The sequence below is a fragment of the Alexandromys fortis genome, unplaced genomic scaffold, assembly GCF_014885135.2.
Source record: "Alexandromys fortis isolate MF-2015 unplaced genomic scaffold, M_Fortis_MF-2015_v1.1 scaffold_54, whole genome shotgun sequence".
NCBI lineage: Eukaryota > Metazoa > Chordata > Mammalia > Rodentia > Cricetidae > Alexandromys > Alexandromys fortis.
In genome coordinates, this window is record NW_026067958.1 from 8,622,308 (window position 1) to 8,638,435 (window position 16,128).

The window sequence follows — 16,128 nt, forward strand, 5'->3', positions numbered from 1 at the left end:
GGAGAAATACCCTGAAAAAAGTCACTTAGGGGAAGGAAGGGTTTATCCAACTTACAATTCCAGTTTATGGTCCATTATTTAGGGAAAATTAAGACAGGAGATCAACTAACCAATCACATCACACACCCATTTGGTGTGGGAGGTCCTTCTGTCTATGTGTTGCTTTAATTGGTTAATGAATAAACAACTAGCTTGGCCTATAGCATGGGAAGGGCGGAGTGAGAGGGACATCATGGAGCTGTTGGAGACAGACGTGCTAAAACTGTGCTGGTAGGCCAGAACCCCATGGTGATGCACAGATTACTAGAAATGGGTTAAATTAAGATGTAAGCGTTAGCCAATAAGAAGTTAGAGCTAATGGGCCAAGCAGTGTTTTAATTAATACAGTTTCTGTGTGATTATTTTGGGTCTAAGCTAGCCGGGCAGCATCCACCTACACACACTCAAGAGAAAAGAGAGAATAAACACATTCTTGCTTGCTTGCTATTTATGCTCAGTTCAGAATCCAGTTATACCGTTATACAGCTCAGAATCCAGCCTAGGGAATGACGATGCCTAGAGTAAGCTGAGTACATTAACAAATCAAGACATGCACACACACATACATGCATACATTCCTAGAGGCAAATCTGATCTAAATAATTCCTCATAGGTTGTGGAAAGTTGACACTTAAAATTAATCATCACAATCTACCAATTGCCAACTTGACACACAAGCACATCACTTTTAAATCATAACCTTACATTCCTGGTCTCCAAGGTTTCGTGTTTATCTTGTAATGGAAAATATAGTCCAGTGTTAAAAGTCCCCAAAGTCTTTAAAAACCCTAATACTTTAAAAGTCCAAAGCTTCTTAACAGTGGGTTCCTAAAAAATAAATCACATATGTAAATATTCTTATTCCAAAAGGAAAAACATCATTGAGACAGGGTTTCATTTAGACCAGGCTGGCCTCGAAGTCTCTTTGTAGCTGAGAATAATCTTGGGCTTCTAGTTCTCTTGCCTCCCCGTTCTGAAAGATGGGATTATAAACCATACCACCATGCCCCATTTATATCATGATGGGGATCATGCTAGAGACTCTCTCTACCGACTCAGCTATATCTCAGCCCCCAAATCAAGATGTTCTGATGCTGACAGTATCTGCTGCTACAGCAGCTACTGAGCTCAGCTACTCTTTGTAAAAGATCATATTTTAGACTTTTATTGTTTACTTTCCACACACCACTGACTCTAACAGTGAAGCCATACCAATATTTCACTACTTTTAACAATTTCCTTATTGGTTTCATTTTTCAGACTCATGACACACAGCATAGCTTACTGATAGGATCTTTAACTCTGAAGAACATTTTGAAAGCCAATAATCTATTAAAACACTTCTGTGTTTTCTAAATTTGCTCAAGAAAAATAAATTTCAATGACATCTGTGAAATAACATCCCTTATTTATATCAAATCAGAAAAATCAATACATGGTCACATAAGCACCAGAAAAAGCATGTTTAACACAAGTAACAAAAACCCTAGAAAGTGTGCTTATGCAAGCAGGCTCAGCACAGTCCAAGCCGATAAAAACTTGTAAGACAGCTTTTAAGGTCTGAAGCATGCATCCTATAAAGAAATATTAACCCTGAGTCACCTAACATGAGCCAGTCCATTAGTATCTTGTGACACTGAGCAGAAGACTACCATCTGAACTACACCACGACAGGAAACTATTGTTTCTTTTGGAAAATACAATCCCTCTCCCTCACCACTAGCACCAAATCCCAGGGGACAGTACCTAGTCATGGATTTTGTTTATTTCTCCAAGGGCATCCCATCTCTCTCTTCCTGCTCAGTGGGTCAGGCACACTAAACTTCTCCCTGTAGGGCGTTCCCTAAGACACTCCTGTCAGAACTGCTCCCTTCCTGCTTTTGTGGGTAACCTCCACTGGGCTGTTCTCAGGAATGCTATCCAGAGTTCCACACTGAGCTGTAGGCACTCTCCCGAATACTGCGTGTGAAGGATTCATTTAACCCAAAGCCTGTAACACTGTCACTTTGAAGATGCTTAATATGAAGATGCTTAATATGTTTGTTTATATGAAGGGGTTTTGATGAGAAAAACTATTTATACCTGACTAAGGAAGGAGGTAATTTTCTAATGATTTCTCTACTCTTGAACTTACCTCTAGAAAATATTTTTGAGGTGAAAATTTTAAATCCCTTCCCCATTGCTGGTTTATAGTCACTTAAGTGAGTATTCAAATTCAAGCCAAAAAAAAAGTATATTTTTAATACTAAGCTGATCCCTTTCTTACAGGTAGTACCATTAATTCCCATAATATTTACTACAGCAACAAAAGTCAATTCCTAGATGTGTACCTCTAGGTATGATTTTTTTCCTTTTTAACTTAATAACCACATTTCCATCTGTTAACAGTTTTATCCTGGTATCAATATTCATCCATGTTAAGCCATATAGAAGGACCTCAATCATTTTCAATGTTAAATGATATTCCATTATATAAATATAATATTCTGTTCATCCAACAAGCTATTCATTGGTAACAAAATTTGGGTGGGATCCAGTGACAGCTACTAGTAATAACATCATTATGACTTTTTAATTATAAGTTTTATGTGGCTATATGGTTTTATTTATCACAAGTAGCTACATAGGAACAGAATTGTTAGGAAACTGCTTGCCACTCCAATGCAAAAAGCAACTTGAGTACAGACAGCAACCTATGCTAGAGACCAAACCTGTCATCCCAGCACTCCTACTTCAAGGTGAGAAGTGGAGACAGGAGACTCCCCTGGCAGCCAGGGGGCCACCTAGCCTGCAGTATGCAGCCAGCATAGCAGCAGAAACCAGAAAGGAAACCCTGCCTCAAGACAAGTAGGAGGTGAGACCCGACTCAGAAAGTTGTCCTCTGACCTAGACACTAGTACACATAAAACGAATTATTTAAATTTTTCTCTTTAGTCTGAAGCCTAATGATTCAGAACATAAATCATGGCCATGCTTTATTTAATGCTATATAAATATGTTATAATAGCTCTATTAAATATAAAAACAAAACCAGAAAATGCCAACTCTGGGAAGTTAAAGCATTTCATACTATACTATTTTCAAAACTATACTTGGTTTTTTTCATTGTAAAATAAGCAAAATACTTAATCAGGATCAATAAAGAATACACTGAAGAAGCTGGATGATGGTGGCACACGCCTTTAATCCCAGCACTAAGGAGGCAGAGGCAGGTGGATCTCTGTGAGTTCAAGGCCAGTCTGGTCTACAAGAGCTAGTTTCAGAACAGGTTCCAAATCTACAGCAAAACCCTGTCTCAAAAAAAAAAAAAAAAAAAAACAACCATACACTGAAGACAGATGGAGCCCTTTTCTGTATTTAGAACTGTATTAATTTGTATTGTACAACTTTAGTGAGAAAAGGGTAGTGGGACAAAGTCCTGCTGGAAAGGTACACCACCCCGTGCTCTGAATGCTCTGTTCAGCAACAGAGAACTAAAGGGTAGTCTCCATTTTTGGCAAGCTTCATGCCGAAGGAGTAAAAAGGTGTTGTTAAAGTAGGCTGGGAGAGTGTGGCTTGAGGTGACCCCAGGGATGTCCAGCTGCAAGAAAGATAGTGTCTCAGTTCAATGTGAATTTGGGCATGGAGATCTTTGGGAGCAACCCTCTGAGCTGCTTCACGGTTCAGAGGGCAACTCCAGCACTGAGCTATGGAGAAAATTTCCTGAAAATTGAAAACGATAAAAAATCATAATACAGATCTGGAGGAAGTTGTAGCCAGGAAGCCCATATATACCAGATCTAAAAGACAAGGTGAAGGAAGAGATGGGAGAATGAATAATGGAGCTGGGAAGGGGCAGAGAAAAAAACAGGAAAGGGTGCGGTATAAGCAATGGTCTTGGTCAGGCCTCTATACACAAAGAAGAATGCCCATTGTGGGGTGGGAGTGTCTGCTTAAAGGAGCAGTGGAGCTCAGGCTTTACCCAGAAGCACTCAACTGCAAGAGTAAGAACTCTGTTGGCTTCCTTTGAAGGCTACCACCTCTTGTCTTTCTAGCTCTCTCCATTCCTTAATCCCCACTGCCAATCACTTCTCCAAAAAGCAGCAAGTGTTAGCCTTCAGTTTCTGATCCAAACCTTCCAATGATTCCCCCAAGGCACAGTAAAATACTAAATCCCTTCAGCAGCTCTAACTGATTACCACTCTCTCCTCTTTGCACACACTCCCCAGTGCCAGGGCTGCTTCAAGGCTTCTCAGGACTCAGTACTGTCTCCTGACCTTGGAATGTCCATGCAGATGTCCACATACTGTTATGCCCCTGAATACTGTCCAGTGTCTGCTCAGAAGTCATTTCTTCCAAGAGCCTTTTTCTAATTACATTATTTTAAATCAGCATCTATATCACTTTATCCCTTCCCTTCTTCATTTTTCTTTATATCATTTACCATTTGGAATTATATAAATGCATACATGTAGGGCCCGGGTCTACCCCTGCTCCAGGGTTTCATCTTGAGGACAGTTTCTGGTCAGCCAGCTAAAACATCCTGTTTGTTCCTGTGCTCCCTCTGCCCTGCCTGGTGATAGCTTTAGGGCATTGTTTACTCCATCTTGGGTGTGGCAATTTCCATCTGCCTGGGGGGAATTCCTTGTGCAGCAGCTAGGTACCTAAGGATTTTCCCAAGATTGAATAAACAGCAGTCAGCTGATCTCCTTTCAAATGACCCAGATCTCTTAGTGTGTTCTTTCAGTCTCCAGGCCCTTGCCCAGCTCGCGTACAGTACAGTGGAGCACAAACTGTACCGGGAGGGTAACGCAGACGCAGGTGTTACACATGCATGCATGCATTCATACATGTGTATATAAACTGGAAAAAATCTATGTCTGTTATACACACACAAACACACACACACACAATTTACCACAGAACTAATGTCTTCTATCACGACTAAGACTGCTTCCATCCCTGCTTTCATTTAGGTAGGTAGCAACAGTATCTAAAGCAGTATCTGGGAGATAAATGCTTAATAAATATTTAATGGATGAATCAAAGAACAAATGAATTTAAGCCCTCACTTCTTTTCTCTACTTCTCTATTTTCTCCTCACGCATTAGCCATGTTCCCAGTTTCACGCCTTGTCCAACATAACCTAGAAACTGACCAGCTTTGCCCCCTCTCTGGCCTTAAATTCTCTTGTACCTCTACTACACACCTGAGCATCTACCTGAGGATCTCCAACACTGTCATAGCCAATCTGAAAATCAATGATATAGAAATCCCCAAACAGAAGGAGTGGGGACCTGCAAATGTACAGCTCCCCACCTGGGTAAGTTCTCACTGCTGTTCTTCGATTCTTTCTTGGGTTCCAATCAGCTCCTTCTCTTACTTCCCAAAGAATCAATTCCAGACTTACTTAGCAGATTATATCACTTCTATAGAAAGGTCATTAGGTTAGACTCCCTCAGTTTCCTCCTTCCCCAACAACAACTCTATAAGAATTCTCACCTCCATCCTGATAGCACCAGTCACTGCCCTACAACCAATGGACCTCAAACCACCTGCCTTTTAGAGGTCTGATGTCATTTATCCACTTACCCCCTCTAACTTCTTTCTCTCTCCTAACCCTCCTATGGCCATGCATCCCTAAGGTTTTTGATGCACGAATACGAGAATCTAAATTAGATTGACTAGAACCCCCACCACACCTGTCAAAAAAAGCCAGAAATGGTGGGGCTTGCCTAATTCCTAGAGTTGAAGAGACAGAAATAGGTGGATCCTCGCGACCATTTGGCCTGCCAGCCTAACAGAATCAGTCAGCTCCAAGACAATTAGAGATTAGAAACCTTTTCTGAAAAAAAACAAGGTGGAAGTCAGCAAGATGATTCCTCAAGGAAAAATACTTGCCACTAAGCTTAACAAACTTTGGTTCAATCCCCTAGAATTCATATTGTGGAAGGAGGCAACCAAATGCAAGCTGTCCTGTTCCATAGGAAAGAAGGATGCAGGGAAAGAAAGAAGAAAGAAAGAGAGAAGGGTAGGGAATAAAACCAAGATGGACAGTGCTTAAGGAACAATATCCGAGGTTGTCCTCTGTCCTGTGCATATGCACCCAGATGCACAAAGAAGCTACATCAAAACCTTATTTTTTTTCCTTCTCTAATTTCTAAATGAATGTCCTGAAAGTTTACTTTAACATCAACACAGGAAAAAAAAAAGTTTTATAGTAGCTCCAGTAGTCATAGATAGATTTTCATTTCATCCTGAAGAAACATGCTAAATATTAAATAGCTGAATATTGTAAATAGTGTTATAACATAATAATTATGGTAAAAAAGATTCACAGATATTAAAAGGACCATGCCATGCAAAAATCATGCAATAAAATCATGAAACTTCTAAGCCACTGGTAAACGACAGCTAGCTACCTTTCTGAAAGCAGTCCATTCTAACCGCATCTCTAACAACAGCAAAACCAGCAAGCTGTCTAGAGCTGTATGCAACTGAGCATCTATGAAGACTGACTTTGGTGGGTACAAGATACTACACACACCCTCAAGAAAGGAAGTAGACAAAAAGAAATGCAGCCTTCCCAGGATGTTTAAATAACTAAAACATTTCTCAAAATAATACATCACAAAGCAGCCTAATTCTCAAATACAAAATAATCCTGAGACTGGCAAAGAGAAAACATATTTGGGTGTATTATACAAATATTAAAACATCTGACCATTAAAACTTATACCAATAATCAACTGCTATCAAATAATCTTCGAACAAAATAATGGTCCAGCTTTGTTTTTATAAAATGTAACTCTTTAATCCCTGCAGAGGTGGGAGGATTTCTGTGAGTTTGAGGGCCAGAGCTGTTACAAAGAGAAACCCTATCTCAATTCCCACCCTAAAGCATTAAACTGTAAAAATCAAAAGTCTTATACTGTATTTATTTGGGCAAACGTATCAACTCGTTTACAATTTAGGATATAAGTAACTATCACCAGCTCCTGTGACCTCACAAATGTGAACTACTCATTAGAGTAGGGATGTCTGCTTCAGAAAGAAAGTACAATAGCTTCCATACATTATTCTGTCTGTGGTCGAGTCAAGTATATCTGTGGATCAGAACAGCATAGAAAAAAAACGAAGAGAAATACCCTCAAATTGACATGAAAGTGATAAGTCTTCTTATCTCATTTTTGAATTTGAATCCACCCTACCAAGAATACTAGAGACTCGGATTCAAAGGAGGCATAAATGGGAGTCCCCTCCCAAACATGAATCAGTCAGACTAGCAAAGTGACTGCTCCCACACAGACTTCCTCATTTAGCTAAAGGCAAATACAGATCAGAGTTGTATTTGTAGACTGCCTTTGGACTTAAGTATTCTCAAAAATAAAAGTCTAAATAGCACATCTTACTACCATATAGTTTAACAAAACTCAGAAAACCCCCACTCAAATAAAATCTGGGAGGATTGCAAACACTGACTAGAGTGGCAACATCAATGTAAGACTATGTGCCAAGAGACCAATGTAGTCAAAGTATAGATTTAGTGAACATAACAATGTAGTCAAGTTCATATCTTGGAAATACCTGCATCGGCAGTTTAACTCAGTGGAAACAGCCAAAGAAACACATTAGAGTTGAGGGACCTTGCTAGATGACTATTTTAAACCAGTTTCTTCTTTATAAGACAGGAATAATAGCTTCATTTCACAGTACTCTTAGGAAGGTGAACTGGCTGATAGCAATAGGTAACTTTAAAGCAGTTCTAGGTATTAAGATTTAACTCCAAGTTCACTTTGCTTTTTGTCACTAAACTGTTCTAACACATAGGACAAATAATTTGACCTGTAGCACTTTCTTACTGTCAAATTATAAAGATAATATATGCCCTCCACATCTTACAGATGCTGCCAAAAATAATATGAAAACTCACACAGAAAAGGTCTTTGAAAAATTAACAAATATGTAACTGAGGTAGCTAATTCAGTGTATAAAACATGAAAGAAGTTTGGGGCTGAAGATATAGCTCAGCTGTTAAAAGCACTGGCTGCTGCTCTTGCAGAGGAACTAGGTTTGGTTTCCAGCATCTACATGATACTCACAACCACCTGCAGCTACAGTTTCAGGGATATTCAATGCCCTTTTCCAGCTTCCTTGGATACTGTGTGCATATACATAACAAATAAAACACTCATACTCATAAAATAAGTAATTTCTCTAAAAAGAAATTACATTGCTAAAGCATTAATTGAAACAAAAAAGAAAAGAGTGAAATGAATAAATAAATAGCAGGCATTATGGTTTGGAGCTTAAATGTCTACTAAAGGTTTATATGTGAAAGGTTTGGTGGCCAGCCTACAGTGCTGAACTTTTAGGAGGTGGGGCTTACTCAGATCTCCTCCACTGTAAGTTCCTCCCCACATAAAACTGTCTAACACAGGCCCAAAACGATGAGACCAAAGGTGCATGTATATCAATCTTAAGCGGCTGATTAACAGAAAAGTCGAATACTAATGTGTGGAACTTTGGCAGAAGACACTTATAAATGGTGGAAACCTGCCTAAGTATTTCAAACACGGCCCCTCCATTGCCCTCTGTTATGCAAGCAGCAACATTTCAAGCCAGTTCCCTTATTTCACTACTGAGTCCTGTCAACACTGAGGTAGTAGAACTGGGGAAAGTCATTACTCCACAGAGATAATCAAATATCAGAATTTTTCATTTGGTAAAAATTTTATCAGTGCCAAATAAAACTAATGCAAATTTAGTAAAATATGCAAGACTTTGAGTAGTTCTTTTGTTGAAAAGGACTCTCGGGGAGCTTCCAACCCATCAGGCAATTGTCTAAGCCTTCTTTTGCTCCTTTGCCCTTTTCACACCCCATCTCTCAAGTGTGGGGCAGGGGGAAAAGAAGATGGGAAACCGGAATCAACTAATCAGCATATATTTATGCATCGTTCTACTCTAAATCTATTCCCACAGGTTTTTTTCTCATACTATGCTCCTCCAAAAAGAGAGCCATATTTATTCATCCCCCAAATTCCCTAAACCTAACCAATATCCTTCATATAAAGTCACTGTTACCAGCTATGAATGGCAGGCAATGGAATGAAACTAGAGACAGATGTGAAAGAGACAGAGACTTCATCCTGAACCCACACTATGGAAATGAGAGACAAAAGAACGAATGTTAGCAGCAGACATCCAATCAAATAAGGAAGAACCAGCAAACATACAAACCTACCATGTATGCTTCCTTCTCTTACCTCCTGTAATCAACCAAAGATTAGAAAAGAACAAAAGCAGTCAATCTTTTCAAAACTATGTGTGTTTCTATCCCTGACTACAGTCATTGCATATACACTCAACATGTCCATATGAGGTAGTTACCTATGTGGACTCCAAAGTCTGAGCACTTTGGGTGTGAATCCCACTTCTAACTCATGGCAATGGGTAGGGACATAAGGTAAGTAGTCAGAGGCCTTGCCCTACAAGATGACTTAAGGAAGCTCCCTGTGCCTCCATTTTCTCATCTGCAAAATGGGGAACAATAAGTTCCTAGCACATATAACTGTTTTAAGGATTAAATGAATATATGTAAAAATATGTAAAACCTTGCCTGGAACATAGTTCATATATACATCATTCTAATTAGTATCATTGTTACTAGCATCCATTACTATATTTAACAAAACTAAAACCTGAAAGTAAAACTGGACTTTTATTTTCCTCCTAAACCTGTCTTCTCAGAAAACAGCACCTACTTCTTCCACCCAAACCCGGAAACATTATTACTCCTCCCTTTCCTCAGCACGCTCCCATCAGTAAGTCCTGTCAACAGAATTGGAGTTCAACCTCTTAATGCCACCTCCAAAATTGCCTCTCTTGGTCTAAGGTCCCATACCATCTCCCCTCTCAAGGTACAGCACAACAACAGTCTCCTGCCTCCTCATTTTCATGCCCCCTCCACCACTCCATGACTCTACAGTTAATATGCCGTGGGGTAAATGAGGAAACAGACAGCATTCCCATGATGGTGCTGTCTTGTGGCTTTTCCATTACATTTACACATAAAGTGTCTACTTTGACACAGGCTCCAGGACCCTACCAGAGTCTATTAGATGTTTCAAGGTTATATGTCAACACTTCTTACTATGCTGAGACAGAACAGTCATTTGGAACACAGCCTCTCAAATCAGATGACCTAAATTCAAATGGCAAATATTTTAACAGTGCCAAATAAAACTAATGCAAATTTAGTAAAATATGCAAGACTTTGAGTCTCTTAAGCTTTTAGCTTGAGTACGCATCTAACATATGCCAGTTTCCTCATTTATAAAAAATGGAGCTAGTTCTCTTTGCTTAAAAGGCAGCTGGAAAGCGTTCAGTGTTTAGAACTGGGCCTTGCATATGGTGAGCTTTCCAGGCCGGATGGTTATACTATCTCCATTCACCACTCCCAAGTGGAGAATGAACCCAGGGCCATAGCTCTACTATTTCTACCCAGGCTGGGCTTAGACCCCATCTGCAGCCAATGCAGTCCTTGAATTTGTACTCCTCCTGTCTTGACCTCCCAAGGAATTTAAAACCCACCAGCTGGGCTCCTGATGGGGCCCCACACTGTCCCCTCACCAGCCTCTCACCTCTATGTCACTGCACTCTCTCTGTGTGAAACAATTTCATGTACCTATTCCCTGTCTAGTTCTCCACTGAACTCTGCTAGCGTGCAAGTCTTTACCCTTGCCATCTATTTCTAGTTCTGACTCAAAGTCTGACTACTGGTGGCTGATGCAAATAGCATGCCATACTTAGAAAGCTGCCTGTGCTCTCCATGGTCTCATCTGATACCAGTAAAAGTAACAAAAGTTACACTATCATCTCCCACTTATAGACAGATTTTTAAAAAGTTCCAAGATTTAGATGACTTGTCTTTGGAAAGCCCTACTTTGATTAAAGGGTCCTTTGTAAGGATTTAATACCCTCCACTGAATTCACAGAAATGGGGCCCTCTTGATCTACTGTTTCAATCCATCCTAGGGTGTGTATATTCCCTTCAAAGTTCCTGACAAGTTCCTGTACCAGAGTTTGAGATAAGTGTGTAACAACATTGTAATGTTGTACCTAACTCTTCACTAAGACAAGAGTTGACTAAACCATATAAGTATACAAGCTGACCCTACTTATCTGCGTTGAGTATAACCTACTAGTTCTGAGCTGCTAAAAAGTTTTCTGAAAAAGATGGGGGGCAACATATTGCCAATATCTCTGTGATAGTGGTACCAGTTACTGGATCTGATAAATCAATAAAATAGCTGAGATACCTACAGGTTCAAAAGTCATGATCAGACGGGTCGGATAGGTGTGTGGAGGAGGTAAATCCCCGAGAAAGAGCTTTATATACAAATGGGCTACCACACTCCTCGGAATGAATATTTTCATAAGCGTTGTGTAGAGCTACATAGGTTGGGTAGGCTCACAGGGTCTCAAGGCACTGTAGCCCTGCTGGAGGTGACGCAGCACGTAAGTTGCATTCTGCTACCTGGGTACTTGCAGGATCCCAAAGGAAGAGGGGCACAGGGCTGCTAGTCTTTGAAGGGGCTCTCCATTCCAGGCTGACCGAGAAAGTCCTACTGCAAAATGAGAATGGAGACTGGGAACTAATCTCTTTATCAACGAAATTTAGGGAGCGCCTCGCCAGTTTCCCGTTCTCAGGCCTTAATCACCCGCTCTTAGCTGTCATAGGCCAGCGGGAACGGTGCTGGCCGGGCTCAGGAACGGCCTCGCCTCCACAAGCCCACGGTCCCAGGAGGGTGCGCTCCCACTTGGGACGGTCACCAGCCCGGCAACACGGTCGGTGGCTGCCGGGTCTCCCGAGGCTTCCCGGTGCCCGCGGTCAACACCGCGACCGCGACAGCTAGCAGCCCTCAGGCCCCACGAGCCCCACAAGCCAGGCAGCTGCAGAATCCTCGCAAACTTACAGTTTTCCTACTGCGTACGCGTCACGGCGGGGTGACGTCACGGGCCGGCGTTCAACGAGGTCAGCCCGCGGGCGCTGTGCACCGGCCCAGGCCCCGCCTCCAGCGAGCGGCGGGAGACGCCCCGTCCCGCCCTGCCCAGAGCGGCGCGCAAGCGCACGCGGCCTGCCGCCTTGTGCTCGTGGGCTTCGCAGACCGGCGCGCCTAGGCGGCCACTCTTCACCATCTTCACACAGCCCCTGAGGCGAGAAGGTCCCGGGTCCACGGAACGGGGGAGACCCAAGAGAACAACTCAGACTCTCGCCCGGGCTTGGGGCGGACGGAAGGGTTCTTACGTAGTCCTTCCGCAGACACTGCCTTTCTCCCCTCACCTGTCACTAAAACTTGTGCACGTTTGGCAAAAGACACTTGTTCTCCTCCAGAGGCCCAGGGGTTCTCCGCCAGGGTCACAGGGGCAACTCTCCCATGGGCCCTTGCGCAGTCCCACTTCTGCCCCCCCTCCTGCCCGCGCCCAGATGGGCACGCCCACCAAGAGTAGACCACGCCCGCTCCAGTCCAACCAGAGCGAGCCCCGCCTATGTATGTCCCGCCCTTGTCCGGCTAGGCCCCGCCCCTGGCCCCGCCCTTCCGCGTCCGGCTCGTTGGGGTCAGCTGCAGCGGAGGGGGCCCCCCCCTCCCAGTCTGCGTGTCTGCGGAAAGAGTCTTCAGCCTCTTCCTACTGCAGTCCCCTTTTACAAGTCACCTGTTAAGTTTATCAAGTAGTGACCCTAGTAAACTTTCCAGCTTTCCCTTAGGTGACGAAAATACGGCTGTCCAGCTCTGGCTAAAAGACCGCTGCGAAGAAAGTGACGGCGGAGAGTGGACCACAGAATCTGAAAACTAATTCCTGCTTCTTAGGAGTCCCACGATACTCCTTCAAGCAGAAAAAAGTAAATCTTATGATTTAAACAAAAAAGAGGAGAAAGAAAGAAAAAGAAAAAAGCAGTTCAAATTGTTTGTCTAGCACCTAGAAAGAGGACATATTGAAAATAGGGAGGGTCACTTTTATAATTTAGCCAGGTCAGGGATTTTTCAGGGCAGCCTCTGTGTGTATTTAAATCTAAAACAATGGTTTGTTTAAGCTTCTCTTTGGAGTGATGACTGGGAACTGGTAAGCAAAGACCTGCTTGAAAATAGGCTCCTAAGCAGAAGCAGGAGAGAGTGGAGTTCCAGGACAGTCTGGACCGAAGAGATCCTGCTTCAAAAGATAAAATAAAACAATAATGGATCCCAGGAAAATCTACCTAGATAATTAGTTTTGAAAGAACATAATCAGTGTGGCTAAATATTATGCAATGTTTTTATCCTTATCAAATGATATAAGATAAATTTTTGGACATAATTTTAACATTATTTTGTGAAAAATGTAGAAAATTAGCATTTTTAAAACTTGCACATATCTCTAGTGATATTTATTTTTTATGAAGAATGACCATAAGATTCTGTCTTTTCATTATTCACATGCTGACAGGTCTTCTATACCACTTCTCCAAACGAATTTTTTTTTCGTAGACCCATTGCTTCTTATTTTTTATTGCTTTTATTGAGCTATAATTTTTCTCCCTTCATCTCCGCCCCCTTCTGCCCTCTCCCAATGTCCCCATGCTCCCAATTTACTCAGAAGATCTTGTCTTTTTCTACTTCCCATGTAGATTAAATCCATGTGCATTTCTCTTAGGGTCCTCATTGTTGTCTAGGTTCTCTAGGATTGTAGGTAGGTTTTTCTTTGTTTTATTTCTAAAAGCCACTTATGAGTGAGTACATATGATATTTGACTTTCTGGGTCTGGGTTACCTCACTCAATATAATGTTATCTAGGTCCATTCATTTTCCCAAAAATTTCAAGATGTCATTTTTTTCTGCTGTGTAGTACTCCATTGTGTAAATGTACCACATCATCTTTATCCATTCTTCAGTCAAGGGACATTTATGATGTTTCCAGGTTCTGGCTATTATAAATAATGCTACTATGAACATAGTTGAGCACATGTCCTTGTGGTATGGTTGAGCATCCTTTGGGTATATACCCAAAAGTAATATTGTTCGGTCTTGAGGTCTTAATTTTCTGAAAAATCGCCATACTGATTTTCGAAGTGGCTATGCAGGTTTGTACTCCCACCAGCAATGGAGGAGTGTTGCCTTTACCTCACATCCTCTCTAACATAAGTTGCCATCAGTGTTTTTGATCTTGGTCCTTCTTACAGATGTAAGAAGGAATCTCAGAGTTGTTTGGATTTGCATTTTTCTGACAGCTAAGGATGTTGAGCATTTTTTTAAGTGTCTTTCATCCATTTTAGATTCCTTTGTTGAGAGTTCTCTGCTAGGGTCTGTACTCCATTTTTTAATTGAATTATTTGTTCTTTTGATGACCAATGTCTTGAGTTCTTTGTATATTTTGGAGATCAACTCTCTGTCCAATGTGGGTTTGGTAAAGACCTTTTCCCATTCAGTAGGCTGCCATTTTGTCTTGTTAACCATGTCCTTTGCTTTACAGAAGCTTCTCAGGTTCAAGAGGTCCCATTTATTAATTGTTTCTCTCAATGTCTGTACTACTGGTGTTATATTTAGGACTTCCACTTGGTCTCCTGTGCCAGTGCCCAAACAGGAATTTTTAAAAGAGATCTTCTAGCTAATGCCTCAGATTCTCCTACAGGTAAATGTCATTGTACTTTTCTTTTAAGAATGGAAATATATGCCTGGGCATTGGTGGCACAAGCCTTTAATCCTAGCACGTGGGAGGCAGAGGCAGGCAGATCTCTGTGAGCACAAAGTCAACCTGGTCTACAGAGCTAGTTCCAAAACAGCTAGAGCTGTTACACAAAGAAACCCTGCCCCTGGGCGAGTGGGGGTGAAGAGTAGGAATACTATATGCCAAATGTGTTAAATATTTCTAGTATAGGGCATGCTAAAAATATGCATTAATCACTTGATTGTTCAGTATTTTTCCCTAATGCTTCAAATTTGTTGTGTATGTGGGATGTGTGCTCAAATGTATGTTTATGCTGGCCTATGAGTACTATGGCATATGTGTAGGGGTCAGAAAACAGCCTCAGTTGTGGGTCCTATCTGGCCTTCCACCTTTCTCGAGGCAGGTTCTTTGTGCTTGTTGCTGTGCTCTACATTGGCAGGAGTTTCCAGAGATTTGCCTAGCTCCACTTCCATCTCAGTATAGGAGCACTGGGATTTCAGACTGGAGGTACTAAACCCAGTTTTACATAGGTTCTTAAGATTTGAACTCGGGTCCTTACACTTATGCAGCAAGCACTTTACAAGTATATTTTTAAAAACCTGTGTTGCTTTGTACAAGAAAGAAGGAAGTGTGATAAACAAAAGACTGAGAAAGAAACGTGAAAGTCAAATAGAAGTTTGAGGAAGCAGATAAGAAGTACATACGGAAAATGTTAAAAATCTTTAATGTGTGATACATTCACCTTTACGTACTCACATAGAAGCACAGTAAGAGTTGGTGGAGCTCCTGTATGAACTGGAATTTGGTCTAAATGAATAGTGAGAAGTTAGCACTGGATGTCTTCATATTAGGCAGACCTGAAGGCAGAGCTACCTTTAAGGAAATAGACATCTGCCCCTTCCAGGTGCAGTACTGGAAATACTGAGGCACTCTAGTCTTTGGGTGTTGCTTTATCCTTGAGATTCTTTCATTTTGATATCTGCTGCCTCTAGCAACCACTGTCCAGTCTCTTTTACTTCAATACACACTATACTTCCTTTGGTTTTAGTTAGCAACTTGAGTAGAGTCCCACTTGACCATTGCAGAAAAAGTACCTAATACTTGAAAGAAATTTAAAAAGTGAAGAAATACAATGGCTAATTTTTCCTGGATGTTAGACACCTTGAAACTGAGTATATTCTGTAATTATTCCCATCTTACCCACTGGGCAAGCAGAACTGTAGGAGATCATTACAGGTAGTGCGTAGCAGAAGCAAAACTTGAAGCCATACTCCATAACCACACCTACAATAATCACTGATCTGTATAATTTCATGAAAAAAGAAAAACCACACAATCCAAGAAAGAAAGAAGCAGAAAGTTCAAGGAACAGTATGTAAAAATTTAAAACTCTGACCACAGTATATC

At 41.4% G+C, this 16,128-nt stretch overlaps 1 protein-coding gene across 8 annotated transcripts in view; it reads right to left on the minus strand.

Annotated features, from left to right (window-relative positions):
• Positions 1-12,479, minus strand: part of Znf438 (zinc finger protein 438) — a 144,649-nt gene extending 132,170 nt beyond the window's left edge. For 2 of the 8 annotated variants that reach the window (XM_050152543.1, XM_050152540.1), the window contains exon 1: positions 12,365-12,479. The gene's annotated coding sequence lies outside the window, so the exon portion shown is untranslated. Of the gene's footprint in view, positions 1-11,996 lie in introns of all 8 variants that reach the window. The other 6 variants (XM_050152545.1, XM_050152544.1, XM_050152542.1 and 3 more) reach the window with 4 other exon arrangements.
• Positions 12,480-16,128: the final 3,649 nt, after the last annotated feature.